Here is a 22,500-nt window from a genome sequence, read left to right as displayed (position 1 = left end):
ATGGCCATTAATTGATTATTTTTTTGTGGTTTTTGCGGTTTGTTATTGTTTAGTTCTGTTGAATTGTGTTGAGTGCCAGTGACGACATTACAGTTGTTTTTGTTACTTTTAAAGTTGATTGCATTATCGATCACTATTTTAGCAGTCAATTTTATTAATCAACTACGATTTTAGTAGTCGATTTCTATTATAGTATAAACCTGACAGGACAAAAAAGTTTAAACAAACAAGAAAAATGAAAATCAATTTAAGAAAAAAAAAAGGGTAAATAGCACTTAACCCCCTTGTGGTTTGAACATTTTGCACATGACCCCCTTGTGGTATGAATTTATGCACATAACCCCCTTGTGGTTTTGACATTTTGCACATGACCCCCTTATGGTATGAAATTAGGCACATAACCCCCTTGTGGTTTTGAAATTTTGCATATGACCCCCTTATGGTATGAAATTAGCACATAACCCTCTTGAATAAAAAAATGGAAAAGACTAAATTACCCCTAAAGTTTATTCAATTTTAGAAATCAATTTGAAAATTTTGACGAAGAGGAGAGGTGTGTGGTGCCCCACAAACCCTATTCTGCTATGAGAGAGTGGTGTATATTGCGGGAAGTTGTGGTGGTTTGGTGTCCCCCGCCGTGGACGATGGTCGAGAACGGTGATGGTAAAGTTTGAGAAAATTAAATATTATTCGATTTATTTTTTTGGTTTATACTTTTTTTTTTATTAAAAAAAATAAAAAAAGAAAGAAAATAAGTTGGGGCAATTCTGTCATTTCAGACAACAAAAAGGAAGAAAAATCGCAGAAACAGCGAGTGAGACACACGATTTGCGATAATGGGGATTTTTGCCTTTGACTAATAAATAGGGGGTATTTACTATTTTTTTTATGACAGGTGGGAAACGCGCAGTTGCGATTTTCACAGGGGTTGGAATTACAATAAGCTCCTCTAATTAAGGATATTCGTAACAAACTGCTTAAAGAAACATAATGTAGTTAAGTGTATTCTCTTAAGTTGTTTTTTCGCACATTTGGAAGTTGTCTCTCGTGCACGTGTCTTGTTCACGTAGGTGCACATCGGTACACGTTTTTTATGGAGAGTTTCTGTTTTTTCTCAATTATTTCCCATTTAAATTGGATGGTTGGTTATGGCAAGATGATTACGCCCAATAAATGCATTTCGTATGCTCCTAATCGAATTATTTAATCTATAATATTAGGGCCAAGGTCGTAAAGGCTCTACAACCAATTTATGACTAGTAAAATACCGCTGCCCTTCATATAATTAATCTATACCCGATTAAATAAATTATTGATTTTGTTTTTAGAAATTATGAAATACTGATTGCACTCAACTGTTTTTGTTTTTTTGTTTTTTTTTTTTTTTTTTTCATTTTTGACAAAATATGGAGATCAATAATTGTTTTTTTTTGTGACGGGAATGGTAACCTACTAATACGAAAGAACATGTTGCAGTAGTTCTACTAAAATTGATTTGGAAATAAATTAGTATGAATTATGAATTGCCTTATGCATATAATTTATTTATATATATATGAACATTTAATTTCAAAAAAAGCTCAGACTATAATAACTAAGTTGGGTATGCCACGGTTGTTTTATTATATTAGAAGATTATGATGTATAAAAGTTATTGAATTTCCTTTGTTATGTTATCAGTAATTAATCGACTAATGAAGCCAAATTATCCTTCGTTGAACTAATGAAATGCCGTACTGATGTTGATATGTGCTTGTTCTGAAAGGGACTTGTGATGAGTCAGTTTAAGAAAAGTAATTCTCCCTCGAACATTCTTCAGTTGACTATGATTCTTTCACTTGCACTTGCATACGATATGAGATCGCGCTATACAATTTGGCATTTTACATTAGTTTATGAATTAAATAGAGACTTTATTTTTTTGGCCAATTTTTTTTATTCCATTATATACTTATGAAAGTACAATGGGGCCTCATTAAAATATATAGTTGTAATTTATTTTTTTGTGAATCATAATTATAAGGGCTGGAGATAAGAGAAAAGGAAGATGTCTGACCTTCTTCTGGGGTGTGAAGAGGTGTCCTTAGTTATAATACTTTATATCCTTATACCAAACTAAAAGTTATGATCCTTCCATGGATTGAACAAAAAATTAATCATCCTTAGTTTGACAAGACCTTAATCATCAACCATAATTAATATTTTTGAGTATTATCCTGTTTAATTTGTTTTAATTCTTTTTTTAGTATAATCCAATTTAATTTGTGATACGTGCACTTGCGTGTTAGGTATTTAGCCCAACAAGTATAATCCAGTTTAATCGGCAATTGAAAAAGTAATGAGCCACAGGCCAACAGGATAAATCCATGATCGGGCATAGTCCCTTTTAAAGAGGCATAACTAAGTTAAGGCCCAGTAGAACAAACTCATACTACTCGAGCTATATAATATTAGCACCAGATCCACGTGTCAAATACTCCTCAAGCTCGTAAACGCAGCGTATGAATACCAACTAAACAAACATAGTAGAACTACCACTGCTCTTCGTAATTCAGGTGAACGCAACCAATTAAGCTATAAATGATCCCAAATTTTTTTTTCGTCTATTAGGATGTGTTGTAAGTGAGAATAACGCAATGAAAGCAAAACCAGAAGATTAACCATTGAAGATGCATAGTGAAAGTTATTTCTTGGAGATGCATCGTGAAATTGAGTCGTCCGATTCTCCAAGGAAGCTAGGCTCTTATACAGAAAGGATGCTCTCGCAAACAATGGAGCTTTACGCAACTTTTGATATCGACTATGACCGACCGAACTTAGCTTGTTGAAGACACTACTACAACCACCGATGCATTTTCAAGACTAAAACGAGGGCTTTGACTACAATCTCGGATTATTTTGATACAAATATCGCAAGTGGTATTTTAACGAGATGACATTTCAAGATTCTCCTTCTAGTGGCTCGGATTGATCGCATGCGATAGACGGCATAGTGTGCCTCGAGTTTAAAGGGACTTGAGAGGCATTTTTCATGTATTCTGTTGGTTAACGGAATGGGGAAGAAGAATAAGTATTCGTTAATGAAGTCAAAGCTTGTTGACAAGCCTATGGGCCCCACTTTGACTACAATGGTACAACCTAGAGAGACATTGTGGAGTATATATATCTTTTCGTGTTTATGGGACGGGTGATGAATGTAAGGAATTGGCGGAGCTTAATCCGCACATTAGGAATCCGAATGTTATTTTTCCTAACGAGACTATTAAATTACTCTAGATTGGTAATCGATTCTTCATGTTCGGGTGTTTGAGTGGTTGGTTTTACATATTGGTGATTGGCATGATTGGATTATTGAGATTATTTTGATGTTGCGACATAGAAGATAGATAGGAAAAAAGATTGTGAACAAGTTTATTTGATCAATGTAAATATAATGTGAGATCAATATAGTGTGTTGTTGTGATGTTTCATCTCTAAATTGAACGAGTTGTGTGATTATTAGTAGCCAATATTTGATGTCGATGATTATATTTGGGTTGTTCGAAGTTAAATTATTTCAGTGTTCTTAGTGAATGTTCATTATGAGTTTGACATATGGTGTTACTTGTTAGACGTTCCGTACTCACTTGCTATCACTAATTAAAGTAAGAGATCGTTAATTAAAGGGTAAATTCCACTTTTCCACTTGTATTTTGACTTGTATCACTTTTCCCCCTTCTACTTTCGATTGAATCGATTTGCCCCATGTACTTGAAAAATTGTCTTAATGTGGTTCTCGCCGTTAATTTTCAGACATTTGACCTTAACACTGTTTTGTCTAAGGTCTGAAAATTACAAAAAAACAACTCTTCCCAGTTTACATAAATATAAAAAAAAAAATAAAAAAAAAAAATTGTGGCTGCCGTCGTAGACTATGCTTTCTCGTTGTTTTGATTTTTTTTTTTTTTAATTTTTTTGTATACTAATTTATTTTTTGTTTTTTAATAATTCTTTAAACTGGAATGGGTGGCGTTTTTCTAATTTCACAGATTAGACCAAACGGTGTTAATGACAAATGTATTACAACTAACAACGAATGCCACATTGAGCCAATTTTTTAAGTACAGAAGGGCAAGTCGAGTCAAAATACAAGAGAAAAAGTGGAATTTACCCTTAATTAAAATGACTCTTATTTATGAGTGTACATTGGAACAAGGGTAATGATATACGCAGGCCAAATTAAACATTCAGGCATTTTTTTACCATGATTTTTTACCTTTTTACCATAACTATTTTACCTTTTGTACTATTCCTACCCAATAAAAAAAAAAAAAATTAAATTGTTGTGCTCGTGCAAAAACATGCGAGCATTTCAACAGTGCTCATCTGATTTCACACGAGTACTGTTGAAATGCTCGCATGTTTTTGCACGAGCATCTTATAATTCAAAAAAAAAAAAAAAAAAAATTAATCTGCTCGTGTAAAAACACACGAGCGGTTGAAAAACGTTCGTGTGAAATCACACGAGCACTTTGCAACCGCTCGTGTGTTTTTACACGAGCAATTAAAAAAAAAACAAATAATAAAAATGCCTACTCGTGTGGATTTACACGAGCACAGTGGATGTGCTCGTGTAAATTCACACGAGCAGGCCAACGTGTGATTTTTTTCGTTTTTTTTTCCAGATTCGTAATCTACATAACAAGAGGATCGTAAAAACGTAAAAATTACCTCCGATCTGTTGACGATTTGCACGGGCTTTGCGAAAGAAAATCGAAAGGTTAAGAGAGTTTTGAGTTTTTTTACTTTTAGTTTTTTGAACAATGGTAAAAAATGTGCCTGAATGTTTAATTTTGGCCTGCACAAATCATTTCAGTTGGAACAAAATATTCAAATTTCGCCAATACTGTCTGAATAATTTCGATTTCGAAATAATACATGCACTCTAAATTCCGGAAGTTCTAATTTTTTATTATTTTGATCTTCTTTGGAATGGATTGGAGTTCATATTAGATTTTGATTTCCAATTCAATTTTAATTTTCCGAATTTGTTTTTCAAAAAAACCATTTTTTTTCTACAAGTACTCGTACAACATCAATATTATTATGTGTATATTATAGTTGACTGAAAAAAAAATTATGAACTACAGTTCGTATTTGTATTTTTCTATTATGGAAAAATTCTTTTCATTTCAACTATCAAAATTTCGATTTTTCACCTTTTCCAATTTTTTTGGGAACATAATTGAGATTTCATTTTAACTTAAATCATTTTTTTTTTCCTTTCAAAAGTGCTAGTTCTTATGTTATCCTTATGATTTCCATCTCTAGCCTTATTACATCATGTAAATTTTAATAAATGGTGCATTACAAGTAAGTTCATCAAGTGATACATATTCATAAAGGGGTCCAAACAAAAAACTATTTCAGAAAAAAATTCACGCATTGTCCAGAGATTTGTAAAAGACTAAAATAGTCCATCACATTTTAATATATTCCAATTTCATCCTTTAATTTAGTATAACCTCAATTTAAGCCCGAATTCCACAAATTATTCAATTTTGACCAAAAACACAATTTCGAGTACAATTTCGCCCGTCGTCGCCAATCTCCGGCGTTGATTTTTTTTGTCTTCCTCATTTTTCGCCGGTTTTCAGTGTTGACTTTTTCGATTTTTTTTCTCCGGCTTCTGCCGCTCTTGACCGGCGGTCAACGCCGGTCTCCGACGGTGTTGACTTTTTTTTTTTGATTTTTTTTCTTCATCTTTTTGGCCCGTTTAAACATCAATATTGCTGTGGTTGGCAGTAATATTAACTATATTACTGTTAAACACAGTAATTTTAACCATACTACAGTTTAACATAGTAATATTGTTGTATTAATCTCGAGCACAGTAATATCAACACAACAAAAGTCATTATTATTGAGTAATAGTATGTTGACCGTTCAACAAAGGTAAACATAATAAAAAACCAAAATAATTAATATTAATGTGGTTGACACTAATATTAGTGTCAGCCACAGTAATATTACTGTGTTAACAACAGTAATATTACGTCAATCACAGTACTATTGTTGTGTTTACAGTAATATTACAATAGTAGACAGTAATATTATTTCGTTAACCCGTCAACAACTCAAACAAAACAAAAAACTAAAAAAATTAATATTGATGTGGTTGACAGTAGGATTATCGTATTTACAGTTATTTTACCGTCAACGGCAGTAATATAATTACGTTGACTTGTGAACGAATCAAACAAAAAAAATTCCAAAAAAATAATAATATTGTCGATCACCGTAATTGTACTGTCAACGATAGTACAATTACATAAATGTACTGTCAACGACAGTACAATTATGTTAATGTACTGTCAACGTCAGTACAATTACTGTCCGCAACAGTATAATTATTGTTAATAACAGTACAAATACGGTAAACCAGCGGCAGAAAAAGCAGACAGAAAAAAAATCGAAAGAGTCAACGCCGAAAAATGGCGGCAACAAAATAATTTCAGAGAAAGAAAAGTGTAAAAAAAAAGTCAAAATTGATTTAAATTAGGGTTACAATTAAGAATTTGGTGTAAAGAGTTTGGGGTAATTTTGTCATATACATAATGTTTTCTTTATTTATAATACATATTGAAGGGATGAGCTTATTAGCGAAATAAATATAACCCCTATACCTAGAAAATAATAAAGATGGTTGGGTAGGGACTTATGCACAAAAACCCCTATGATAAATAATACAATATATTTATTAAACAATGATAATAGTTTCATAAATTAATAATTTACTAGTTACCCAATATCTCGCTAAATTAGTGAAAATTTTGCCACTCCAAATTATATATATATGGCTAATATCATTTATCCATACGCCTATAAACAAAGGAAAATATTCTGCAAGACACCCCCCGATAGCAAATGTGGTTAAGAGAAAAACCCCTCCCAAAATAATTAGAGAAAACTCCCTTATGTATATTTTCAACAGAATGAATTTTTAATAATCCCCAAACTACTTTTAAAAGCCCATACATACCCCAGCCCTATTTTTCATCGTTCTTCATTCTCTCTACTCACAGAAACACTAGAGAGGGGGAAGGACCATGTCTGAAGTCATCGACGACGGAGACGTGAAAACCATGGCAGCAGCGGAGATGATGGCAGCGGCGGCGGAGATAGAGAAGATGGTAGTGGCGACGAAGAGTGAAGACCATGTCTCAAGTCATCGACCCGGAAACTATGTCTTTTGAGTACCTCTAAATTTGTTTCTATGATCTAGTCGATTTCTATCTAGATCTATATTATGTTTTTGGTTTCAATCAAAATATAGTTGGAGAAGGAGAAATGATTTGTTTGGATTCAAGGATTTTGGGAGGGATAAAGTCGCAAGGTGTGGGATGAAGTTGCAAGGATTATGGCATGGTGTGGTGTTGCCACGGCGTGGGGAGGCCGATCTAGGGTATTTTTGGTAGATTGGGTGGAAGACGGTGCATATAGAGAAATTCGTGCAGGCTGGAACCTTAATCGACTACGTACATGTTTAGTCGATTAGGGTTAATCGACTCCAATTTTTAACTTTTTTTGGATTTTTTGTTTATTCCAATTGTATAAATCAATTATAATGTTTGTATATTTTTTGTTTTTGTAAAATATAGTTGATCTTGCATTTTTTTATAGTTATGATTTATTATTTTTAGTAGTCAGATTGTTAATCGATTATGCTTCATAGGAGATTAATATACCTGGTAGAAAAAAAAAATTAAACAAACAAAAAAAAAATATATAAAAAAAAATTAAAGAATTTCCTTTATTGACTATGTTTCATAGTCGATTTGCCTTAATCGATTATGCTTCATAGTCGATTAGTAAAAGTGATACAGAAAAAAAGTTAAAAAAATGAACAAAAAAACGGCTGATGACCAGTGCGTGACACAATGATGATGTGGCGGGCGGCGGCAAAATTGGAAAAATTATTTGTTGGAAATTGGTGTGAGCTTTTCTCAAATGGAGCAAAATATTTTGGGCCTCTTCCCATTAAAACAAGTAATGGGGGGTTTTCTCAAAGAACCCTATAAACAAATAGGTCTAGACATGAAAAGTCTTTCACCGAAAAGGAAAAATAAAATTTAAAAAGTTAGAGGTAACTAGACCATCTTCAATGGAGATGGGGGCGGGTAGGGTGGGGAGGCAAAACCACCTCCAATGGACATGGGTAATGGGATGCTCACTCCCCCCCCCCCCCCCCCCCCCCCCCCTCTTTTTTCTTTTCTTTTCTCACCATGTCATTTTATATATTTTTTATTATTCTTTTCTTTTGTAATATGTGTTTTACACAAAAAGTACACTCAATTTCCAGTGTGTGTTTAACGGTGTAGTGCATTTTATTCAATGTGTGTTTTGGTGTAATGCATGTTTTTTTAAGTGTATTTTTTGTGTAGTGTGTGCTTTTTTTTTCGGGCGTTTATTTTCTATTGTAATTCTTGTGTAATTCATTGTATGTTTTCGATGTAGTGCGTGTTTTTTTTTGTGTATTTTTGGTGTAGTGTGTGTTTTTCCAAGTGAGTGTTTACGATGTAGTGCGTGCTTGTTTTTCAATGTGTGTTTTTTATGTACTGCATGGTTTTTTTTTTCATTGTGTGTTTTCCAGTGTATTTCTTGTGTAATTCAATGTATGTTAGTGCGTATTTTATTTTTCAATGCGTATTTTTGGTGCAGTACAATGTGTATTTTTTTCTAGTGTGTTTATGGTGCAGTGCGTGTTTTTCTCAGTATGTGTTTTTTTATGTACTGCGTGGTTTTTTTTCCAGTGTAGTTCTCGTGTAATTCAACCGGTAAAAAAACCAAACACTACACAAAAAACACACACATGAAAAAAAAACGCCCTACACCAAAACACACATTGAATAAAATTCCCTACACCGTGAAATACACACTGGAAATTCAGTGTATTTCTTTTGTAAAACCCAAAAAACATAAAAATACACACTCAATTACACAAGAAGTACACTCAAAATTCAGTGTGTGTTTCACGGTGTAGTGCATTTTATTCAATCTGTGTTTTGGCGTAGTGCGTGTTTTTTTAAGTGTGTATTTTTTGGTGTAGTGCGTGATTTTTTTCGGGTAATTATTTTCTATTGTAATTCTTGTGTAATTCAATGTATGTTTTCGATGTAGTGAGTGTTTTTTTTTTTTTTTGATTGAAGATGTAAATAATATAAATCAAAAAAAGTCTTAGACAATTACAACGGGCATACCCGAGGGAATTGATGCAATAAGCAATAGCAACAAGCTATCAAAATCATAAAAACATAAAAGACGTAAAGAACAAAGTAACGATTGGGGTTAGCCCCCTAGGTCTAATTGGCATCAAGTTGACCGATGATGAACTGGCCTCCACTGCTTGTCGTCAGTTCCGGGTACTGCATGAACATAGCTGAGTAAACATGAGTTTGAATCCTCCGAGTAAGGGCGTCTGCCGTGGTCTCCGTCTTGTCGAACCTCCATTTGTTTCACGCCTCCCAAATATGGTACACTACGCTCGCTAAGGCGCATCTCCTCGTCTTGCTTCGGTACGATTTGCCCTTAACATCCTTTACGAGCCATTTAAGGGCAGCTCGTAGCGTTGTCGGCCTTTGTGAGATCCCCAACCATACGCGAATACGGTCCCAAACAACTCTCGATAAGTTGCACCGGAAGAAAAGGTGCTCACGGTCCTCGTTTCCAACTCCACACATCACACAAGTCGTCTCAACGGTCTCAAACTTAGCCACATGTTCTAGGGTTTGCAACCGATCAAGGGCAGCAAGCCAATGAATGAAAGAGTGCTTGGGCGTCATCGAGTGGTCCCAAATACGTCGGCCCCATGGCGGCCCCCCGGTTGGGGCCCTAATCCAATCGTAGACCCGCCCTACTGTAATCTTTCCCATGCTCGAGAACGTCTCCAATCGAGCAAGGAGCAGTGGAATGGACCCCGCCTTGCCCACGAGTTCATCCCTAATTCGACAAATATTTTTAAAATATGGGGGTGAAGTCGTCGACGGTTGCCATTCCCACACGGCCGTGCCCTTGAGATAGAACTCATTTACCCATTGGATCCATAGGGAGTCCTTTTTCAAGTTGAAGTCCCATAGATCCTCACTAGCAAGCTTCGATTCCACGTCCGCAAGCACCGCAGGCCCAGCCCCCCATCGGCCTTCGGTTTACACAGATGCTCCCAACCGACTTTAGGGGCAGTAGTACCCCACAAGAAATCACGAGCCATATCCTCAATGCGACCAATAACCGTAACCGGAATCGAGAAAATCGAAAGCCAATAACAACATGTACCTTGCACCACCGCCTTCAAGATCTCCAAACGGCCGGCGTACGATAGCGTATGACCCATCCATACTCCAATGGCTTGCTCGATTTTGTCCAAAAGAGGTTGGTAATTCAGCACTCGGAGTTTTGATGCAGCGAGTGGAATACCTAAGTATCGAAATGGGAAGGTACCGGTGGCAAAACGGAATTCCTCCTCAATCGTCGTCCGGTTGGCCAAGGGAACTCCGGCAAGGAATAAGTTCGACTTCAAGTTGTTCACAAGAAGTCCCGACGCTCTCCCAAATTCAAGCACCGTGGTCGCAAGCGTACGAACGGAGGCAACATCGCCTCTTGAGAAAAGCATCAGATCATCGGCAAAGATGAGGTGCGTCAGTTTGTGCAAATGGCACATCGGGTGGTAGTTGAGCTCTTGCTCTCTCGAACGAACATGCATCAATCTCGATAAGTATTCCATGCAAATCACGAAGAGGTAAGGTGATAACGGGTCCCCCTGTCGAAGTCCACGCATCCCCGGAAAAAACCTTTCGTCACACCATTAACCGACACCGTATAGGAGACCGATGTCACGCACTCCATAATCCATCGGATCATCAAATCCGGGAACCCTAGCCCCACCAACATCGACCGCAGAAAGTCCCAATTTACGGAATCATAGGCTTTCCGTAAGTCCATCTTAAGCATGCACACGGGGCGAAATCCGTTTGCGTTCGTAACCCCTCATAAGTTGCTCGAACATATGTATATTATCTGTAATGGAACGTCCACTTACAAAGGCAGATTGGGCTTGATCGATAATTGTGGGCAGCACTTTCTCGACACGCTTCGTAATAACCTTAGCGATTACCTTGTAAATCACATTACAACATGCAATCGGCCGGAAATCTCCCACCGTTTCGGCCTGGGCTGATTTTGGAATAAAAACCAAGACCGTGTTATCCCATTATTTAAGCAGCTCGCCGCTTCGAAAGAACTCCAAGGCTGCCTCCGTGAGGAGTGGTCCCACGGTTGACCATGCAGCTTTAAAGAAAAGGGCCGTATACCCATCCGGTCTCGGTGCCTTATCATCGCCGATATCAAAAAGAGCTTCCCTAATCTCAACCCCCGTCACTGGTTGGATCAAACCGTCCCGTTCAGCTTCTCCAAGAGCCGGTCCCGTGGCAATGATGTGAGGGTCAACCGGTTCACAAGTAGTACGAGTACCTAAGAAGTTTTTCTGTAAAATGCCTCGAATTCTCCAAGGACCTCGTCTCTAGAGGTAGTGACCGATCCATCTTCTTTACGGATTGATACAATATTATTCCGTTTTTCATTCCGCTTACCAATCCCATGGAAAAATTTCGTCGTGCGGTCCGAATCTCGTAAATGGTGAAGTTTCGCCTTTTGGTAGAAAAAACTCTTTTCCACTTTCGCCAAAAACCGAAATTTCTCTACTTTAGCCAACATCTCTCCACATAGTTGCTGATTATGAGGGTCTATGTGGTAGCGTTGTTGGGCTCCCTCAAGTTCATCCCCCGCTCGTTCACCCTCTCCGAAACATGCCCAAATTCACGCCGATTGAAACGCTTGAGAGGGTGCTTAAGAGCCTTTAGGTTTTTGCACACGGCCCATTGTCGGCTGCCCCGGTGATTGGCCGTCCACACCTCCTTCACTTCACGTTGGAATTCGTCATGCTGAGTCCACATATTGAAGAACCGAAAGGGTCGAGAAGCGGGGGTTCGGTCCCACCCATGTGCACAATAATCGGGGAGTGGTCCGACACCGCCCCAAACGGAAGGAACTTTGCCGAGCTACCCTCAAATTCGTCTCGCCAAGTTTGGTTTACAAGCGCACGGTCAAGCTTGCTCCACACCGTGTGGTTCGTCTATGTGTAATGAAAGCCCGTTGAGGGTAAGTCCTCAAGTCCACTCTGTCTAAAACATGTCCTTATATCATTCAGCAAGTAAGGGGTAAGCAGATTACCTCCCGATTTTTCCGAAGGATTGAGGACGACGTTGAAATCACCCAAGCAAAGCCATGGTTCGGTGATGCTCGATCCAAACTCCACTAGTGATTGCCACAACGGCCGTCTCATAACCGGCGTGTGAAGAGCCCATATACAAAGCTAACATAGGATATCCGTTGAGTGATCCTACATGTTACTTTGCAATGCACCACCTGCGACGTCATATCAACCAATTCCACCCGAGCCACGTCCGGGTTCCATACAATTAGGATCCGGCCAGCCACGTGGAGGTGGAAATTGTTGAGGTTCTCCCAATGCCGAAAACGCCGTTCCATGATAGAATTAAGCGTGCCCGGGTCCCAGATCTTCGTTTCCAATAAGCCACAAACCGAAAGCTTGTGCTTACCAATGAGGTCTACGACCTCCTTTTGCGTGAGGGCGTTAAGCAACCCCCTCACATTCCAACAACCAACAATCATTCCGACCTTGGGGGTACATGGCCCCCCCGCGGCTCAGAATCCACATACTTCGCACCCTCATTCCCCATCGAAATTGGTGGGTCCACACTTACTCTTCCAAGTCTCGGCAAAAGGATCGCATCCGGAGGGAGGAGTTTTTTCTTCGTAGTGATCATCGACTTAGGGGTTGTTTCCGGGGTTATGGGTGAGTTTAGGGCATTAACTCCACCAAAGAACTCCGATCATCGATATCCGCTTGAATACAATCGGTCGAGGCATCATCCGATGTCTCTCCCACCACGGACCTGTCTTTACCTTCCACTGCAATGTCCGTGACCTCTTCATCTTCAATCACCGTCCTCTTGCCCGCCCAAATTGCAGTCACGGTGGTTCTTGTGGTACACTCACCACCGGTTTGGGCTTCCGGCCACTACCACGCTGAAGCACCGCATCCGCTCGCCATTGGTCCGTCTTGTGCGTGAGGGTCTGGCATTTCGCACAAAACACCGGTTCGTAGCTATACTCTATCGGAACCTCGTAACTCTTCCCTTTTGCATTAATCAACGTGAGCGAACGCTGTAATGGTTTGGACGCATCCACCTCCACTTGGAGCCGTGCAAACCCTAGCCTCCCCATCTCACTCGTTACTTTGTCCATTTGGACCGGTTTGCCGATTTTCTGAGCGATCTTACTCAACGCCTTTTTGTTATAGAGTTCCGCCGAGATGTTTCGTAGGATCACCCAGACCGGTACAAACATCATATCATTTATGTCGAAATTGAAAAACACAGATTGAATAAAATGCACTACACCGTGAAACACACACAGGAATTTTGAGTGTACTTCTTGTGTAATTGAGTGTGTATTTTTATGTTTTTTGGGTTTTACAAAAGAAATACACTGAATTTCCAGTGTGTATTTCACGGTGTAGGGAATTTTATTCAATGTGTGTTTTGGTGTAGGGCGTGTTTTTTTTCATGTGTGTGTTTTTTGTGTAGTGTTTGGTTTTTTTACCGGTTGAATTACACGAGAACTACACTGGAAAAAAAACCACGCAGTACATAAAAAAACACATACTGAGAAAAACACGCACTGCACCATAAACACACTAGAAAAAAATACACATTGTACTGCACCAAAAATACGCATTGAAAAATAAAATACGCACTAACATACATTGAATTACACAAGAAATACACTGGAAAACACACAATGAAAAAAAAACCATGCAGTACATAAAAAACACACATTGAAAAACAAGCACGCACTACATCGTAAACACTCACTTGGAAAAACACACACTACACCAAAAATACACAAAAAAAAACACGCACTACATCGAAAACATACAATGAATTACACAAGAATTACAATAGAAAATAAACGCCCGAAAAAAAAAGCACACACTACACAAAAAATACACTTAAAAAAACATGCATTACACCAAAACACACATTGAATAAAATGCACTACACCGTTAAACACACACTGGAAATTGAGTGTACTTTTTGTGTAAAACACATATTACAAAAGAAAAGAATAATAAAAAATATATAAAATGACATGGTGAGAAAAGAAAAGAAAAAAGAGGGGGGGGGGGGGGGGGGGGGGGGGGGGTGAGCATCCCATTACCCATTACCCATCCATTGGAGGTGGTTTTGCCTCCCCCCCCTACCCGCCCCCATCTCCATTGAAGATGGTCTAGTTACCTCTAACTTTTTAAATTTTATTTTTCCTTTTCGGTGAAAGACTTTTCATGTCTAGACCTATTTGTTTATAGGGTTCTTTGAGAAAACCCCCCATTACTTGTTTTAATGGGAAGAGGCCCAAAATATTTTGCTCCATTTGAGAAAAGCTCACACCAATTTCAACAAATAATTTTTCCAATTTTGCCGCCGCCCGCCACATCATCATTGTGTCACGCACTGGTCATCAGCCGTTTTTTTGTTCATTTTTTTAACTTTTTTTCTGTATCACTTTTACTAATCGACTATGAAGCATAATCGATTAAGGCAAATCGACTATGAAACATAGTCAATAAAGGAAATTCTTTAATTTTTTTTATATATTTTTTTTTTTGTTTGTTTAATTTTTTTTTTTACCAGGTATATTAATCTCCTATGAAGCATAATCGATTAACAATCTGACTACTAAAAATAATAAATCATAACTATAAAAAAATGCAAGATCAACTATATTTTACAAAAACAAAAAATATACAAACATTATAATTGATTTATACAATTGGAATAAACAAAAATCCAAAAAAAGTTAAAAATTGGAGTCGATTAACCCTAATCGACTAAACATGTACGTAGTCGATTAAGGTTCCAGCCTGCACGAATTTCTCTATATGCACCGTCTTCCACCCAATCTACCAAAAATACCCTAGATCGGCCTCCCCACGCCGTGGCAACACCACACCATGCCATAATCCTTGCAACTTCATCCCACACCTTGCGACTTTATCCTCCCAAAATCCTTGAATCCAAACAAATCATTTCTCCTTCTCCAACTATATTTTGATTGAAACCAAAAACATAATATAGATCTAGATAGAAATCGACTAGATCATAGAACAAATTTAGAGGTACTCAAAAGACATAGTTTCCGGGTCGATGACTTGAGACATGGTCTTCACTCTTCGTCGCCACTACCATCTTCTCTATCTCCGCCGCCGCTGCCATCATCTCCGCTGCTGCCATGGTTTTCACGTCTCCGTCGTCGATGACTTCAGACATGGTCCTTCCCCCTCTCTAGTGTTTCTGTGAGTAGAGAGAATGAAGAACGATGAAAAATAGGGCTGGGGTATGTATGGGCTTTTAAAAGTAGTTTGGGGATTATTAAAAATTCATTCTGTTGAAAATATACATAAGGGAGTTTTCTCTAATTATTTTGGGAGGGGTTTTTTCTCTTAACCACATTTGCTATCGGGGGGTGTCTTGCAGAATATTTTCCTTTGTTTATAGGCGTATGGATAAATGATATTAGCCATATATATATAATTTGGAGTGGCAAAATTTTCACTAATTTAGCGAGATATTGGGTAACTAGTAAATTATTAATTTATGAAACTATTATCATTGTTTAATAAATATATTGTATTATTTATCATAGGGGTTTTTGTGCATAAGTCCCTACCCAACCATCTTATTATTTTCTAGGTATAGGGGTTATATTTATTTCGCTAATAAGCTCATCCCTTCAATATGTATTATAAATAAAGAAAACATTATGTATATGACAAAATTACCCCAAACTCTTTACACCAAATTCTTAATTGTAACCCTAATTTAAATCAATTTTGACTTTTTTTTTACACTTTTCTTTCTCTGAAATTATTTTGTTGCCGCCATTTTTCGGCGTTGACTCTTTCGATTTTTTTTCTGTCTGCTTTTTCTGCCGCTGGTTTACCGTATTTGTACTGTTATTAACAATAATTATACTGTTGCGGACAGTAATTGTACTGACGTTGACAGTACATTAACATAATTGTACTGTCGTTGACAGTACATTTATGTAATTGTACTATCGTTGACAGTACAATTACGGTGATCGACAATATTATTATTTTTTTTGGAATTTTTTTTGTTTGATTCGTTCACAAGTCAACGTAATTATATTACTGCCGTTGACGGTAAAATAACTGTAAATACGATAATCCTACTGTCAACCACATCAATATTAATTTTTTTAGTTTTTTGTTTTGTTTGAGTTGTTGACGGGTTAACGAAATAATATTACTGTCTACTATTGTAATATTACTGTAAACACAACAATAGTACTGTGATTGACGTAATATTACTGTTGTTAACACAGTAATATTACTGTGGCTGACACTAATATTAGTGTCAACCACATTAATATTAATTATTTTGGTTTTTTATTATGTTTACCTTTGTTGAACGGTCAACATACTATTACTCAATAATAATGACTTTTGTTGTGTTGATATTACTGTGCTCGAGATTAATACAACAATATTACTATGTTAAACTGTAGTATGGTTAAAATTACTGTGTTTAACAGTAATATAGTTAATATTACTGCCAACCACAGCAATATTGATGTTTAAACGGGCCAAAAAGATGAAGAAAAAAAATCAAAAAAAAAAAGTCAACACCGTCGGAGACCCGCGTTGACCGCCGGTCAAGAGCGGCAGAAGCCGGAGAAAAAAAATCGAAAAAGTCAACACTGAAAACCGGCGAAAAATGAGGAAGACAAAAAAAATCAACGCCGGAGATTGGCGACGACGGGCGAAATTGTACTCGAAATTGTGTTTTTGGTCAAAATTGAATAATTTGTGGAATTCGGGCTTAAATTGAGGTTATACTAAATTAAAGGATGAAATTGGAATATATTAAAATGTGATGGACTATTTTAGTCTTTTACAAATCTCTGGACAATGCGTGAATTTTTTTCTGAAATAGTTTTTTGTTTGGACCCCTTTATGAATATGTATCACTTGATGAACTTACTTGTAATGCACCATTTATTAAAATTTACATGATGTAATAAGGCTAGAGATGGAAATCATAAGGATAACATAAGAACTAGCACTTTTGAAAGGAAAAAAAAAATGATTTAAGTTAAAATGAAATCTCAATTATGTTCCCAAAAAAATTGGAAAAGGTGAAAAATCGAAATTTTGATAGTTGAAATGAAAAGAATTTTTCCATAATAGAAAAATACAAATACGAACTGTAGTTCATAATTTTTTTTTCAGTCAACTATAATATACACATAATAATATTGATGTTGTACGAGTACTTGTAGAAAAAAAATGGTTTTTTTGAAAAACAAATTCGGAAAATTAAAATTGAATTGGAAATCAAAATCTAATATGAACTCCAATCCATTCCAAAGAAGATCAAAATAATAAAAAATTAGAACTTCCGGAATTTAGAGTGCATGTATTATTTCGAAATCGAAATTATTCAGACAGTATTGGCGAAATTTGAATATTTTGTTCCAACTGAAATGATTTGTGCAGGCCAAAATTAAACATTCAGGCACATTTTTTACCATTGTTCAAAAACTAAAAGTAAAAAAACTCAAAACTCTCTTAACCTTTCGATTTTCTTTTCGCAAAGCCCGTGCAAATCGTCAACAGATCGGAGGTAATTTTTACGTTTTTACGATCCTCTTGTTATGTAGATTACGAATCTGGAAAAAAAAACGAAAAAAATCACACGTTGGCCTGCTCGTGTGAATTTACACGAGCACATCCACTGTGCTCGTGTAAATCCACACGAGTAGGCATTTTTATTATTTGTTTTTTTTTTAATTGCTCGTGTAAAAACACACGAGCGGTTGCAAAGTGCTCGTGTGATTTCACACGAACGTTTTTCAACCGCTCGTGTGTTTTTACACGAGCAGATTAATTTTTTTTTTTTTTTTTTTTGAATTATAAGATGCTCGTGCAAAAACATGCGAGCATTTCAACAGTACTCGTGTGAAATCAGATGAGCACTGTTGAAATGCTCGCATGTTTTTGCACGAGCACAACAATTTAATTTTTTTTTTTTTATTGGGTAGGAATAGTACAAAAGGTAAAATAGTTATGGTAAAAAGGTAAAAAATCATGGTAAAAAAATGCCTGAATGTTTAATTTGGCCTGCGTATATCATTACCCTTGTTCCAATGTACACTCATAAATAAGAGTCATTTTAATTAAGGGTAAATTCCACTTTTTCTCTTGTATTTTGACTCGACTTGCCCTTCTGTACTTAAAAAATTGGCTCAATGTGGCATTCGTTGTTAGTTGTAATACATTTGTCATTAACACCGTTTGTCTAATCTGTGAAATTAAAAAAACGCCACCCATTCCAGTTTAAAGAATTATTAAAAAACAAAAAATAAATTAGTATACAAAAAAATTAAAAAAAAAAAAAATCAAAACAACGAGAAAGCATAGTCTACGACGGCAGCCACAATTTTTTTTTTTTATTTTTTTTTTTATATTTATGTAAACTGGGAAGAGTTGTTTTTTTGTAATTTTCAGACCTTAGACAAAACAGTGTTAAGGTCAAATGTCTGAAAATTAACGGCGAGAACCACATTAAGACAATTTTTCAAGTACATGGGGCAAATCGATTCAATCGAAAGTAGAAGGGGGAAAAGTGATACAAGTCAAAATACAAGTGGAAAAGTGGAATTTACCCTTTAATTAACGATCTCTTACTTTAATTAGTGATAGCAAGTGAGTACGGAACGTCTAACAAGTAACACCATATGTCAAACTCATAATGAACATTCACTAAGAACACTGAAATAATTTAACTTCGAACAACCCAAATATAATCATCGACATCAAATATTGGCTACTAATAATCACACAACTCGTTCAATTTAGAGATGAAACATCACAACAACACACTATATTGATCTCACATTATATTTACATTGATCAAATAAACTTGTTCACAATCTTTTTTCCTATCTATCTTCTATGTCGCAACATCAAAATAATCTCAATAATCCAATCATGCCAATCACCAATATGTAAAACCAACCACTCAAACACCCGAACATGAAGAATCGATTACCAATCTAGAGTAATTTAATAGTCTCGTTAGGAAAAATAACATTCGGATTCCTAATGTGCGGATTAAGCTCCGCCAATTCCTTACATTCATCACCCGTCCCATAAACACGAAAAGATATATATACTCCACAATGTCTCTCTAGTTGTACCATTGTAGTCAAAGTGGGGCCCATAGGCTTGTCAACAAGCTTTGACTTCATTAACGAATACTTATTCTTCTTCCCCATTCCGTTAACCAACAGAATACATGAAAAATGCCTCTCAAGTCCCTTTAAACTCGAGGCACACTATGCCGTCTATCGCATGCGATCAATCCGAGCCACTAGAAGGAGAATCTTGAAATGTCATCTCGTTAAAATACCACTTGCGATATTTGTATCAAAATAATCCGAGATTGTAGTCAAAGCCCTCGTTTAGTCTTGAAAATGCATCGGTGGTTGTAGTAGTGTCTTCAACAAGCTAAGTTCGGTCGGTCATAGTCGATATCAAAAGTTGCGTAAAGCTCCATTGTTTGCGAGAGCATCCTTTCTGTATAAGAGCCTAGCTTCCTTGGAGAATCGGACGACTCAATTTCACGATGCATCTCCAAGAAATAACTTTCACTATGCATCTTCAATGGTTAATCTTCTGGTTTTGCTTTCATTGCGTTATTCTCACTTACAACACATCCTAATAGACGAAAAAAAAATTTGGGATCATTTATAGCTTAATTGGTTGCGTTCACCTGAATTACGAAGAGCAGTGGTAGTTCTACTATGTTTGTTTAGTTGGTATTCATACGCTGCGTTTACGAGCTTGAGGAGTATTTGACACGTGGATCTGGTGCTAATATTATATAGCTCGAGTAGTATGAGTTTGTTCTACTGGGCCTTAACTTAGTTATGCCTCTTTAAAAGGGACTATGCCCGATCATGGATTTATCCTGTTGGCCTGTGGCTCATTACTTTTTCAATTGCCGATTAAACTGGATTATACTTGTTGGGCTAAATACCTAACACGCAAGTGCACGTATCACAAATTAAATTGGATTATACTAAAAAAAGAATTAAAACAAATTAAACAGGATAATACTCAAAAATATTAATTATGGTTGATGATTAAGGTCTTGTCAAACTAAGGATGATTAATTTTTTTTTCAATCCATGGAAGGATCATAACTTTTAGTTTGGTATAAGGATATAAAGTATTATAACTAAGGACACCTCTTCACACCCCAGAAGAAGGTCAGACATCTTCCTTTTCTCTTATCTCCAGCCCTTATAATTATGATTCACAAAAAAATAAATTACAACTATATATTTTAATGAGGCCCCATTGTACTTTCATAAGTATATAATGGAATAAAAAAATTGGCCAAAAAAATAAAGTCTCTATTTAATTCATAAACTAATGTAAAATGCCAAATTGTATAGCGCGATCTCATATCGTATGCAAGTGCAAGTGAAAGAATCATAGTCAACTGAAGAATGTTCGAGGGAGAATTACTTTTCTTAAACTGACTCATCACAAGTCCCTTTCAGAACAAGCACATATCAACATCAGTACGGCATTTCATTAGTTCAACGAAGGATAATTGGCTTCATTAGTCGATTAATTACTGATAACATAACAAAGGAAATTCAATAACTTTTATACATCATAATCTTCTAATATAATAAAACAACCGTGGCATACCCAACTTAGTTATTATAGTCTGAGCTTTTTTTGAAATTAAATGTTCATATATATATAAATAAATTATATGCATAAGGCAATTCATAATTCATACTAATTTATTTCCAAATCAATTTTAGTAGAACTACTGCAACATGTTCTTTCGTATTAGTAGGTTACCATTCCCGTCACAAAAAAAAAACAATTATTGATCTCCATATTTTGTCAAAAATGAAAAAAAAAAAAAAAAAAACAAAAACAAAAAAAACAGTTGAGTGCAATCAGTATTTCATAATTTCTAAAAACAAAATCAATAATTTATTTAATCGGGTATAGATTAATTATATGAAGGGCAGCGGTATTTTACTAGTCATAAATTGGTTGTAGAGCCTTTACGACCTTGGCCCTAATATTATAGATTAAATAATTCGATTAGGAGCATACGAAATGCATTTATTGGGCGTAATCATCTTGCCATAACCAACCATCCAATTTAAATGGGAAATAATTGAGAAAAAACAGAAACTCTCCATAAAAAACGTGTACCGATGTGCACCTACGTGAACAAGACACGTGCACGAGAGACAACTTCCAAATGTGCGAAAAAACAACTTAAGAGAATACACTTAACTACATTATGTTTCTTTAAGCAGTTTGTTACGAATATCCTTAATTAGAGGAGCTTATTGTAATTCCAACCCCTGTGAAAATCGCAACTGCGCGTTTCCCACCTGTCATAAAAAAAATAGTAAATACCCCCTATTTATTAGTCAAAGGCAAAAATCCCCATTATCGCAAATCGTGTGTCTCACTCGCTGTTTCTGCGATTTTTCTTCCTTTTTGTTGTCTGAAATGACAGAATTGCCCCAACTTATTTTCTTTCTTTTTTTATTTTTTTTTAATAAAAAAAAAAGTATAAACCAAAAAAAATAAATCGAATAATATTTAATTTTCTCAAACTTTACCATCACCGTTCTCGACCATCGTCCACGGCGGGGACACCAAACCACCACAACTTCCCGCAATATACACCACTCTCTCATAGCAGAATAGGGTTTGTGGGGCACCACACACCTCTCCTCTTCGTCAAAATTTTCAAATTGATTTCTAAAATTGAATAAACTTTAGGGTAATTTAGTCTTTTCCATTTTTTTATTCAAGAGGGTTATGTGCTAATTTCATACCATAAGGGGGTCATATGCAAAATTTCAAAACCACAAGGGGGTTATGTGCCTAATTTCATACCATAAGGGGGTCATGTGCAAAATGTCAAAACCACAAGGGGGTTATGTGCATAAATTCATACCACAAGGGGGTCATGTGCAAAATGTTCAAACCACAAGGGGGTTAAGTGCTATTTACCCTTTTTTTTTCTTAAATTGATTTTCATTTTTCTTGTTTGTTTAAACTTTTTTGTCCTGTCAGGTTTATACTATAATAGAAATCGACTACTAAAATCGTAGTTGATTAATAAAATTGACTGCTAAAATAGTGATCGATAATGCAATCAACTTTAAAAGTAACAAAAACAACTGTAATGTCGTCACTGGCACTCAACACAATTCAACAGAACTAAACAATAACAAACCGCAAAA

This window comes from Erythranthe guttata, chromosome 6 (assembly GCF_056151865.1).
Source record: "Erythranthe guttata isolate IM_541 chromosome 6, IM_541, whole genome shotgun sequence".
NCBI lineage: Eukaryota > Viridiplantae > Streptophyta > Magnoliopsida > Lamiales > Phrymaceae > Erythranthe > Erythranthe guttata.
Note: the sequence above shows the minus strand (reverse complement) of the source record.